Here is a 12144-nt window from a genome sequence, read left to right as displayed (position 1 = left end):
CTTCAGCCAGCATGGGGGAACTCACAGACGTTAGGCTTTGGGTATGTGGGGGACATGGACGGACAGGGCCGGTCTTTACCTGAGCAGCAGTGAATTCTCCATCCTATAATGGAAAGATCTACACAAAACTGGAATGGGCGGTGTCCCTGTTGTACCTCAAAGCCCCTGGGGCTCCTTGTGCTTGAAACATGATTTGCACACGGAGTGGCCCACAAACACTTTCACTCATGAACCCTGGTGCCCCTCAGACACCAGTGCACCCATCTGCCTTCTTCCCTGGGTGGTCCTGGCCCTTCAGCCTCTCTGCTTCAGGGTCCAATGAAGGTGCCGTTTCAGCCTTGCCTCCTCAGACAAGCTTGCCCTAGCCACCCGGAGTAACAGCCTCATGGCTTTCCATTGAAGTTCCCATATTATCTTGCTCATGACTGAGTAGCAAAGAACAGGAAAGACGTCATTTTTTTTTAATGGTCCTCACGGCGGTGCTGTGCCTAGGTGGGTACCCAAATCTCAGGGGCACTGCCACACACTTGCTGAGTCAGTAGTGCAAGAGCCCCTTGGGAGGAAGCACAGACATTGGTTTAGGAGCTCTATGTTTTTATAATCTCTGTCTGTCTCTCTCCCTCCCTCCTCCCCTCCCACCTTGTGTAAGTGTGTGTGTGTGTGTGTGTGTGTGTGTGTGTGTGTATGCTCATTCAGGGTACATTTACAGGGAGTGGTGGGCAAAGTCCTTCCCTGGTCTGGCTGGATAGCTGTGGAGGAACTTCTGGTCTAAAATTCCTAGATCTAAGGACACCGGAACTGAGGAGGCATAGCGTTAGAAGTGGTTCGTAACCTGGCTCCTTGGGGGCACGAGCCATCTTAGCAGAGAAGGGGCAGCAACCTGATTTGCCTGATTCAGAGGCTCGAGAGAGAGGCTGCAGGCTGAGCTCAGAGACGCAGGCTTGCTGGCAGTCTATACTTCCTCCTTCAGGGGTTACCCCATCGCCTGCCCCAGCAACTCTGAGGGAAGCACTGAGGAGCAGCCTGGCTCTGTACCATGAGACCCAGTATCGTCCAGAGTTGGAGAAGGGCAGCTGAGGCCTCTGGGGTCAACAGTCACATCTTCAGACTCTTCTTTGTCTTACTCTCAGCTGCGGTCCTATACAATGGTGAGCCAGTGTCCTCTACTGCCCCTGCCCATCCCACCGCCCTTTCGGTCCTTCCGGTCCTTCCATGCCTGCTTGGTGTCGTGAGCTGTGGATCCTATGGTGAGTAATGCCAGACAAAACTCCTCTCTTAGGGCTGACAATGAGACCCTAGTTACTCAAGGATTATGCCTGGATGTATCCAGAAGCTGCATCTTCACTCGTGAGCTTGTTAGAGACCCTGGACCTTCGTGCATATCCGGGTTTGAGGAGTACTGCTCTAAGGGCCATTAGAAGAAAGTATAGACTAATGGGTGTGAAGCAGGACTCGACGCTGGGAGCAACTCCAGGCTTCTCAGTCCCTCTGGCAGCTCCATTCTTTCTTAGCTTAGGTTGGAGAACAGGCTGACTGTTCATTGTCCTCTTTAAAGTCACAAGGCCTTGCTTTAGAGACGGTCCTCTGGAGATGCCATCTCTAGCTTAGGATGGAAAGGTTCTCTGGACCCCCTCCTCCTCCCAGGTGGCTCTTACCCAACCTTTGGGACCAGCTAAGAGTCTGCTATCTTCAATCAGTCTTTTCAGAGTCTTCCAGTTGGGTCTGGTAACTTCCGTCTCTGTTCTGTAGTCTTCAGGCACCCTCCCATCTCACTCTCTAGAATGTCTCATGGAAAGGTCTGTGTTTGCTGCCTCGCCCCCACAAGGTAACTTCGCCCATCCTGGATCCTCTACACCCAGGACAGCACATGTAATACAGGACAGAGTGTGCCATGTGTGTTTGCTGGTGAACTTGGCCCAGACTCATCTTTTTTTTACAAGCTTGTTTGTTCGTTTGCTGTTTATTATTATTATAGACAGGTTAAGCAACCTGAGAAGTTGAGCCCTCTTATCTGGGAAGTAGGGTAATAAAAATACTTATCCTGCAGGGTGATTAAGAAGATTAGGTTTATGGCATAAAGGGCTCTGTAAAGAACTACCAGGCTTATGTTGTGGTTATGTGAAAGGCACTGGGTCTACTGTTTTTTGTTTTATTGTCAGTGTCCTTTCAAGTAGGATCTGCTAAGACCTCCCTTTAACAGGTGAGGAAACTGAGTTCCAGAGGTAAACTGCTTAGGTAAAAATTACACAGCTGGAGGTAATGACATCAGAATTGGGACTGAGGTTTGTTGACTATTAACAATGTATTCCCTAGAGTCTGAGCTGCTCACTGACTGCCTCTGAAGCTAGGCAGCCCTGCTTATAGGCCTCAGGCCCTTCTGTCCTCATCTTGAACCTGCCTCCCCAGCCGGCCCCCCTCTGCTCCCATCTCACTGCTATCCGACAACCTGAATTTCAGAGAGCTCCAGAAAGCATAGGCCGGCCCAGACTTGCACATGGTACTTTAGTGACGTCTGTTAAGGGAACGGATGCAGACTTCTGCAGGTCAGAGTCACTGATTGTTCACTTTTGTGATTTTTCCCTTCTCAGTCTCTGAGCCCATGTGTGATGCCAGCTGCTACTTTCCTCACTTACATGGATGCGCCACCTATTGGCCAATATGCAGAATTGCAGGATAGGATATCACGCTACCCTGGCTCTGGTTTCCAGGGCAGGTTTCTGGTGCTATCCAAATGTTTACCTAGAACATTTGTATGGAGAACCTACTATGTGCCAAGCCCTGTTCTAAACACTAGGATACAAATCACTGGTCCTGGCGAGAGTATTAGAAAATAAATAAAAACCTCAGTGTTGGTAAATATTAAGAAGAAAATATATTAGCTAGGTGTGGTGGCATACACCTCGGAGACGGAGTAGGAAAGAGCACTGGGAGTTACTTCAGTTCGGCCTGCTCACAATGAGAGTTTCAGGCTGGTTAACCTTGGGAATCTCCCACCACCCCCCGTGTGTGTGTGTGTGTGTGTGTGTGTGTGTGTGTGTGTGTGTGTGTGTATGTGGTGAGTATTTGCCTGCATGTATTTATGTGCACCACATGTGTATGGTGCTTGTGGAGGTTGAGAGGGCATCAGATCCCCTGGAGCTGGAGTGACAGATAGTTGTAAGCCACCATGTCATGACTGGGAACTGCACCCTGCTCTTTTAAAACAGCAACAAGGGCTCTTAACTGCTGAGCCACCTCTCCAGCCGCCCCCTTATATTTTCCGGCCGGCTTTCTCACTGAACCTAGGGCTTGATGCTTAGGATAGAGCCTGGGATCTGCCTGTCCCTGGCACCTGTTCTCTCCCAGATTTGGGTTTACAGACGCCTGGCTTTTTACATGGGTGCTTGGGGTCTGAACTCAAGTCTTTATGCTTGCATAGCAGGCCTTTTATCCCACCGAGTTATCTTCCCAACCTCCTTAGTGCTTTCTTTTTGGCTCCCTCCCTAGGCTTGTTCTTGCCAGGTATTTCTCATTCTCCATATCATGCATTCAAAAGTGTACCCAGCTACCATTCTTTTTTGAGACAGGGTCTTTCTGTGTAACAGCCCTCACTGTCCTAGACTCACTTTGTAGACCAGGCTGGCCTTAAACCCACAGAGATCCGCCTGCCTCTGCCTCCCGAGTGCTGGATTAAAGGCGCGCGCCACCATGCCCGGCTACTCAGCTACCATCTTTACGCTGATAAAATAAATCTTAGGCAGGAAATCTGAGCTCAGAGCCCCATGCCGAACAAGGTCTCAGGTATCCCAGGCTGGCCTTGAACTCACTGTGTCACCAAGGATGACCTTAAACTTCCCATACAGGGTGTGCCACCATGCCAGGTTTCCTGCAGTGCTGGGGAGGGCTCACGCATGCGAGGCAAGCAGTCTACCAGCAAGGCACATGCCTAGTCCCAGGGTCATGATCTAGTTGCTCTTGGCCTTTATAGCTCAGCATGTCTGAATCAAACTTCCCATCTCTGCTGCAAGACCTGCTCCTCCTTCTCCATATCCTACTGGGGGAAATGGCCCCAATGTTCAGTTACTAAGACAGCCATATACCTAGAGCTGCCTTTCTGGGTTCCGCCATCTTTCTTCTGCATGGCTAGCCAGCCTGCTTGATTCTCTGGAACCTCGCTCTACTTTGCCTCTCCCTTTCTATGCCCACACCCTTCTTGGTTTAGGAAGTCACTGCTTCTAGTATGGATTGTAATTCCTTGCCCTTCCACAAGACCTCCAACCCACCCAACTGTCTACTACACTACTCCAGAGTGATGACTACAGCAATCTGCTCATGTGGCACGGTCAGTGCCCTGCATCAAGACTTCCAGCTCCTTTTGTGAGGCCTTAGTTGAACTGGACAGTTCCCCTTTCTCAATTGTAGCCTGTTTTTGTGATGCTCCCTCTCCAGGAAGAGTCCTTATCATGAGTCTACCCTAGGCAGGGATGCCATAATCTTCCTCTATCAGCCCAGAAGCTACTCCTGGCCCTTTTAACACCTGGTCTTTCTTTAGGACTTACATTACTATCAGAAAAGCTGTCTATCTTAGCCCCACTGATCCCTACTCCTTCCTCCTCCAGCCTCTACACTGTTTAGAGAGCATGAGCCGTCTCCATAGGTTCCTGTGGCACTTTGTAACCTTCCCTCTGTTGCCTCCACTGATCTGTGAGCTCCTTGAAGAGCCTTTCCGCATATTTGGCTTTCTGTCTCCACTCATTAGAGAATTACAGGCCCATGCCTGTCGCCTTGTGCCTTGATCCATCCCTATCTCATCAGAAGAAAGCACCCTCCTGGGCACACGAGCACCTCCCTTTTGCCTCTTACACACATCTTGCACACATGACATTCATCTCATCTCCATGACAGTGATCTGCGGACTTACTTCAAGTCCTCTGGAGTAGAGGTCTTGTCACCTCTTTGTATTTCTTCTACTACATAGTGCTTTGCCTTAGACATAATTACAGGGAAATGATCATAGTGTGAACAGTAGCCTACAGAACTGCAAGTATGCTTCTGGACCCCTTAAACACATCATTTGATTCTCTTAACAAGGCTATATAAGGCACACACAATAATTATGCACATCTTAGCAGTGAACAGAGCAAGGAACTAAGTTTCTTGCCCAGCAACACAAGCCCATGAGTAGCAGAGCTGGACTACGCCTGGGGTTGCCAGGTTCCTCACAGGATGCCCCAAAATGTAGACTTTAGTGTTAGCATGTCAGGATGCCCCAAAATGTAGACTTTGGTGTTAGCACGTCAGTATCTCCACTTGAAGTGCGCAGTTAATAGGGCATCCTGTATTTTATCTGGCAATCCTGTAGATGAGTTAATTTTACCTATGTGATTTAAGTAATATAGGCGTCTTTCTCCTCTCTTCTAACCCTCCCTTCCCCTCCTTTGGTCTACATAAAGACAATTTTGGGAAGGATATAAAAGGAACATTTTAGGATATGGGATGTGCTATGGTTCGTGTCTAGAAATTTCTTTTTTTAAGTTATTATTCGTAATCATAAAGTTAATTCTAAAATCTAATTGGAGTGTCTTAGTTACTGTTCTAGTGCTGTGAAGAGACACCATGACCAAGGCAGCTTATAAAAGAAAGCACTTAATTGGAAGCTTGCTCAGCGCTTGAGAGGGTAAAGCCATGCTTATCATGACAGACATGGCAGCAAGCAGGCAGGTGTGGTGCTGGAGCAGTAGCTGAGAGTGCATATCAATCTGGCCCACATTGGGGGAGTGGGGAGAGAGAGAGAGAGGGAGGGAGAGAGAGGGAGAGAGAGAGAGAGAGAGAGAGAGAGAGAGAGAGAGAGAGAGAGAGAGAGAGAGAGAGAGAGAAGAGCCTGGCATGGACTTTTGAAACTTGAAGCCTATCCCCTGTGACAGGCCTCATCCACGAGGCCACACCTCCTAATCCTTCCCAAACAGTTCCACCAACTGGGAAACAAGCATTCAGATCTATAAGCCTGTATACAGGGGCCATTCTCACTCAAACCATCACAGAGAGGAAGGAGGAAAACATGGAACTCAAAGAGCTGCAGTGGGACCACAGAGATTATGGGGTACTGAGAACAGATGGGGTAGAGGGGTGCTCCCCTGACCTCTGGAAGGATTGTCTGGTGCTAGGATGCACACAGGATACAGTATCAGAGCTGTCCACAGGCAGCACTGGAGAGCTTCTTGCCTGTCTTCCCATTCCTGGACCCAAAGCACTTCACGGTTTCCACAACACTCATGCCATCTTTCATCTTCCCTAAGACCACGCAATAGCCATCCGACCTCTCAGTCTTGGCAGTGCAGGGGTCAGCAATGTCTGGGAAGCTTGCATCTGGAATTTTCAAATGCCCAGGTGCTTGAGGCTTGGTCCCTATATTAGTTGTTACTGGAGGTGGTGAAAACTCTTAGGAGGTTATCAGAGGAATGTTCTAGAAAAGCTCTGTAGGACTCCAGACTCTTCCCTTTTTCTCTTTCATTTCCTAGGCTTGAGGTGAATGATTTTGCCCCACCATGATGTGTCATTCACAGGCAAAGGGACAGGACCAACAGACCATGGACAAAGCCCCCTGAAACCGAACAAAACCCAAGACCTTTCTCTGAGCAAGTTGATTGTTTCTGTATCTGTTGCAGCGGCAGTAAGCTGACGATCAGCCAGTCTGTGGCAGAGTAGCACAGACACATCTCCTGGGGAGTGAGGGGAATACCGGAGGGTGGAGAGAGAATGAGATGTAGGCTGGAAGTGATGCTGTAGGCATTAGAGGATGGTGCGCTGGAGGCTGCATCCTAGCTCTGCCCCAAACACAGACGAGACTCTGGACCAGCAGGCACCTGAGGTTGCCTTCAGAGGTTCAGGACACTGGGAAGTCCACTTTAGTTTGGACCTTATGCTGCTGGGGGTAAGCAAGGGAGGCTGGAGGTGAGGTAGGGAGTCTGGCTGCTGGCTCCATCACTCACTGGCCAGTTTCCTAGTTGTCTGTGCTGGATGTCTGTTGGAGACATTACAGTAGCTGTTTCACAGGGTTGATATACTGATTAATGAGCTAATGCAATGTCTATAAATGTGACTTCCCCCAGAGTTTGCCACCATAGTGAGAGCTTAGTGCATTGGAGCTCTTCTTAGTGTTGCTGTTGCCTACTCAATAAGTAACTGTGTATGTGTGAAAAAGCTTCAGTCTCTTGTCTTGTTACTGTCTTGTTCTGTGTCCTGGGTCCAGCTCAAGAAAGAATGGTGCGTACTGGCTCCAGAGCACCCACACAACTGCTGTGCTAACGAGTAGGTAGCAGAAGCAGTAGGGGTGCCTAGGGAGCAGGGCCAAGGAAGACAGATACTGTCAGAGACAGAGAGTCAACAGTTCGCTGCCTTCCCTTTCCGATTAAGGCAGGGAATGGTCTGTGTGTTTTCAATAAGCCTCAAAAGAAGATATGAGCTGTCTCATCAGGGAGGGGCTATTTTGAGGCCCCTCAAAATATTAATTCAGCAAGCAAACAAATCAGAGGGAGCTTGTGAAGCTGGAGGAAAATGGGGGGGGGACCAAGAGGGTGACACAGCAAACCACAGACAGACCCACACAGCCCTCGCTCGTGCGTACGTGGCCCGATGTGTGCCCAGCTCTTGGTGCTGGTGTGTGGATGTTGGGCGGGTGCTGAGCATGGGAAGGCTTGAGGGAGTACTTTCTGTCCCCTGGGGGAAGTGATGGCAGGAAAAGCATAGCAAGGAGAGGGCGAAAGAGAGAGGAAGGGCCCCGGTGGTGGCGCACGCCTTTAATCTCAGCACTCGGGAGGCAGGGGCAGGCGGATCGCTGTGAGTTTGAGGCCAGCCTGGTCTACAAAGTGAGTCCAGGACAGCCAAGGCTACACAGAGAAACCCTGTCTCAAAAAGCAAACAAACAAACAAATAGGGAGGGTTTGGATAGGGAGGGCAAAAAAGAGCAGCAGGCATGGGGGACACTTTAAGACTGTTGGAGGGCTTCAAGAGTCATCTAAACCATATTGTAGAAGGGGCTGGCTTATCTCTGTTGCTTAACTCCTGGGTGACCTTGGTGACCTCCTAGGGCATCACCTTTGCTTCCTGTCTACTTCTGGCCGTGAGGGTGTTTTAGGGTTTTCTGCTCATACGTTGCCGGCTTGACTAGAAGAAGGCTGCTATGGTGCTTGCATGGACCAGTTTAATCCTCACAGCAACCTCAAGTGGGGAATCCTATAGAAGTATCCTCATCTCACATGTGAGGAAACGGAAGCAGAGACTGGCCAACCCACTTGTGGCAAGTCACACTGCTGTCATTGGGAGCCGGAAATCTGGTCGGCTCCCAATGGTGGCGCTCAAGGATCTCCACGCGTGAGGCTGCAGTTTTGTTTGCTTCAGTTGCTTTAAAGCCTCGAGGCAGCCATCCTGGCCCCACAAAAGCCAGGCTGAGAGCAGAGTCCCCATTGCTCCCATAAATAGAAACCAGAACTGATCTGGTTGGCTTTGCTACAGCCTCCCACCCAGAACAGCCACCTTCCAAGGACTGCTGTGGCTTTCAGAAAGGAGTAAAACCAGGCCAGGTGGGGACCTTCCCTCCCACAGCCTGGAGCCCTGGAAGCCTTTGCAGAAAGCCAAGGGCACAGGAGAAAGGGTCACCTCATTAAAAGGCTTAAACCATAAACACGAGACATGCCAACGACAGTCCTTTAAAAGGGCACTAGGAACATTGCCTTTTGCATGATAAAACTGTACTTGTTGAAGGACAGCAGGAGGAGGTGGTAGAGTGGCCAGGAGTGAGGAGGACACAGAGGCGGTCAGGCACAGAGGAAAACAGCCCAACTGGGTGCAGGTCACCCACTCAAGGAAAAGACAGATGTGAAGGGAGGCGGGAATCAAACTCGCGGCTGTGCGCTATGAAAGGACGCCACAGAAATACATTCTCAGGCCTCCTGCCACAGGCATTCATTTAGGGAACCCCAGAAAACCACTTCCATGTACCTCTCAACCTCATGCAAATTTACCAGACTCACCACTCGCCAAAAATCCCAAGAAGAAAGAGTCAAAACCTAATCTGTGACCCATGCCTTTCATCCTCAAAGTACAAGCCTCTCCGGATTTGAAAAAGGGTAACAAATGCATTTATAATTCATCACGAGGCAGGGTTTTAATTCTCACCCCCTAGTTTGGTCTGCCGTGTTTTTGAGCTCTCCCGGGGCCTCCTTGCATTTTGTGACGGGGAGTCTATTTCTCTGTGGATGCTCACGGGGCACTGCGCCTCATTCTGCAAAGAGAGGGCGCGGTTTTTTTTTTTAACAGGTGGGCTGGCCAGCTCCGCAGCCTTTTAGGGTGCTGCGACAGGAGACTTCAAAAGGCTGCAGAGTCTTTGAAGCTGCAGGACATCTTTGAGGATACGAAACTGTGCCTGCTTCAGTGTTGCCACAGGTTTGACCCCAAGACAGAGGGCAGAAGAAGGTTAGCTGGGAGGGTCCGGGACCAAATCGGTACTCTCTTTCATTCTCTTCCCCCGTTCCCTTTCTCCCCTGCCCTCACTCTCCTCTCCCTCACTCTCCTCTCCCTCCTCCCCCTCTTTTCTTCAGGATTCTCAGGGCTTCACTGTGTGCCCAGGCTGACCTTGAGCTTGTGATTCTGCCTCTTCCCTTTGAGTACAGAGATCCCGGCTGCACTATTCCTGCCTCAGAAGCAGATCCTGCTGTGAGCATTAGAAGTAGAACGAGATGCAAAGATGAGGGACGAGATGGCAGCCGAGAGGTCTTAGTAGATGCTTATGCTCAGAGACCCAAAGAAGAATCCTATTCAGGAACAAGAAGGTCTGATCTTTGTACCCCGCGGGTACCAGCTATGGAAGTGGACCTTTTGTCTACAGGAAGAATCCAGCATGGAACCAGGAAGTGGCCCGGTGACCTCTGGTGCTTTGGCCGTGGGGGCCATCAGTTCGGTTCTGGGAAAAGAAACCTGGATGGCAGAGCACACAGTGTTGGCCATGGTGTAGGGCGCACAGGGTGGAGGACAGCATCCTTCCTCCCAGTGTGTACTTGTTGTTCATCACTCTCTAGGTGGGAGGGGGGTGGCTAGGGTACCAGAGTGTTCTTGCATCAGAATAAGGCCTGGATAGGCAGAACTTGATTACTGGGTGAAGTTAGTAGCCGGTAACTTCTTCCATGGCTACTACTGAGCCATGTTTGCTGGGGACAGACTCCCAATCTGGCCCCATAACTAGTATTTCTAGCATTAACGGGGATAGTTTACCCCTGGGGAGCATGGCTGAGGTTGAGGAAAAGGCGTAGTCTAACGGGCATTTTGCACAAAATTCACCTTCTGGAGCCTCAGTGAGCTCATAGGCAGAGCCAGCCTGTACCTTCCATGGTGAGGGAGGTGCGCAGACAAAGAGTAGCGGGGCTGGGGCTTGTCTGCTCTTTGCTGTGGTCATGGCCAGCTGGTCTGCAGATGAGGTCTCCTGGTGCCTGAACACCCTCTGTTCACCCTGGCCAGGTGAGCTGTTCTCTCAGGGGAACTCAAGTCAGATGCACAGATGCAGTGGGAGGAGCCACGTAATCACCTGGTGACAATGACCATGGTGACTGTATCAGATCCGCCCGGGGTGCCATGGAGGGCTGGTGGGCTGTAGGATGCCAGTGGTGGGTGAGGAGACTGGCCTGCATAGGGAAGATGTTCTCTTAGCTGTCCTCGTGTCTCCACTGACGTTCTATTTTGCAGTAGCAGATGCTGGCCCTGGGCTGGGCGCGTTCCTAGTCACCTCACATCCCAGGAGGGTGGGACTGTTGTAATGACGAGGATCAAAGGGACTAAATAAGGATTTAAAAAATTAGTATGGGTCCTGGGGATCAATCTCAGGCCACCAGGCTTGGTGGCAAGTGCCTTTACCTGGCTGAGCCATTAGCCCGGGAAGAGACTTTAATCTCACCCTCTTGCTTTTAGGCACAGGTGCCTGTCCATCGAATTCCTCCCCAGTGGGGGCCAAGCAACCTGGGCTTGTGAAGGCCACAAGATAGAGGTCTCCTACCTGTCTGGTTAGTGGCTTCATGGATGAGCAGTTCCCCCGCTCTGATTCTAATGCAAAGTCCAGGATTTCCTCACATCTCTACGCCACGCCCACCCACTTTCTCAGTCACTCCGGGGGAGGGGGGGGGCTTACTCTGAACGTTAATGCCCTTGGGTTGGGGAAGTGGATCCTGATGGGTCTCCAAGCTGCTGTCATCCTTCACAATGCCAGCTCACACCAGGGAGTAGCTTGGCACAACTGTGAGGTGAGCTGATTGTTTCTCTTTCAGCTCAGTCTGCCATTAAACTCACTGTGTAGCTGAGCCGACCTTGAACTTCCGACCTTGGCCTCCTTGAGTGCTGTGACTGCGGACGTGACCCACCGTACCACAACACACCCTGTTTATATGGTGTGCATGGGTGAACCCCGGGCATGAGAGAGGTTTACAAAGCAAACCGCGCACCCCTCCTGCCCACCCTCCCCGCCCTCCCTCCCGCCACCCCCCCCCCCCCGCCACATTATGTTTTATTTGTTTTTAATTTCAGTTCAGGGTCTGAGGAGTTTGATGATAGTGAACAGAGAAGGATGGCTTTTCTCTTGCCTCTCCAGCCTTCTTGATGGCTTTGTGGAGGCTGGTTCTCATCTGGGGGTTTGGATAGTGAAGGCCTCTGGAGCGGGACATTTGGGTGAGGGGCAAGAAGGATAGAGGTAGCCACTCCTGAGTTTGAGGAGACCTCTCTTTTCAAGCTTTTCCTAAGCTAGCTGTTCCCTACGGCTTCCAAGCATCTCCCCCACCCTCCCCCACCCCCTGCCCCAGGACACTCCTAACAGTCTCTAAGCTCCACCACATCTGGGTCTACTGAATGTATGCAACCTCACCCAGTGAGGGGAGGAGCCACAGGAGTGCTTTTTGAGATTGTAGCCATGCCTTTCAGGCCTTGGAACAAAGCGTTGCAATATTTTCTTCCTGGAAGGGCTTTCCCTCTCTACTCTGACCTTTGGATACTCTAAGTGAATGTCAGGTTTTGTTCAAATGCCTCCTCTGACCCCCAGTCCCTGACCGGAAGACAGTGACCAGTCTGGCCCACATGTATATCTCGTTGCCATTCATGGTGCCCCAGCCATGGGCTCAGCTGTATGAGGGC

At 50.7% G+C, this 12144-nt stretch overlaps 1 protein-coding gene and 1 long non-coding RNA gene across 5 annotated transcripts in view; one reads left to right on the top strand and one right to left on the bottom strand.

Moving 5' to 3' along the window:
• KIRREL3 (kirre like nephrin family adhesion molecule 3) overlaps positions 1-12144 on the bottom strand; it is a 554929-nt gene that overhangs the window by 50006 nt on the left and 492779 nt on the right. The window lies entirely within an intron of this gene.
• LOC311597374 lies at positions 8775-11258 on the top strand. The gene is made up of 4 exons (XR_014779208.1): positions 8775-9104; positions 9295-9420; positions 9863-9984; positions 10936-11258. It is a non-coding gene; the product is annotated as an uncharacterized lncRNA (long non-coding RNA).

Source organism: Acomys minous, assembly GCF_964271855.1.
Source record: "Acomys minous genome assembly, chromosome: 5".
NCBI lineage: Eukaryota > Metazoa > Chordata > Mammalia > Rodentia > Muridae > Acomys > Acomys minous.
The sequence above is the reverse complement of the archived record's forward strand: the minus strand, read 5'-3'. Positions and strand labels throughout refer to the sequence as shown.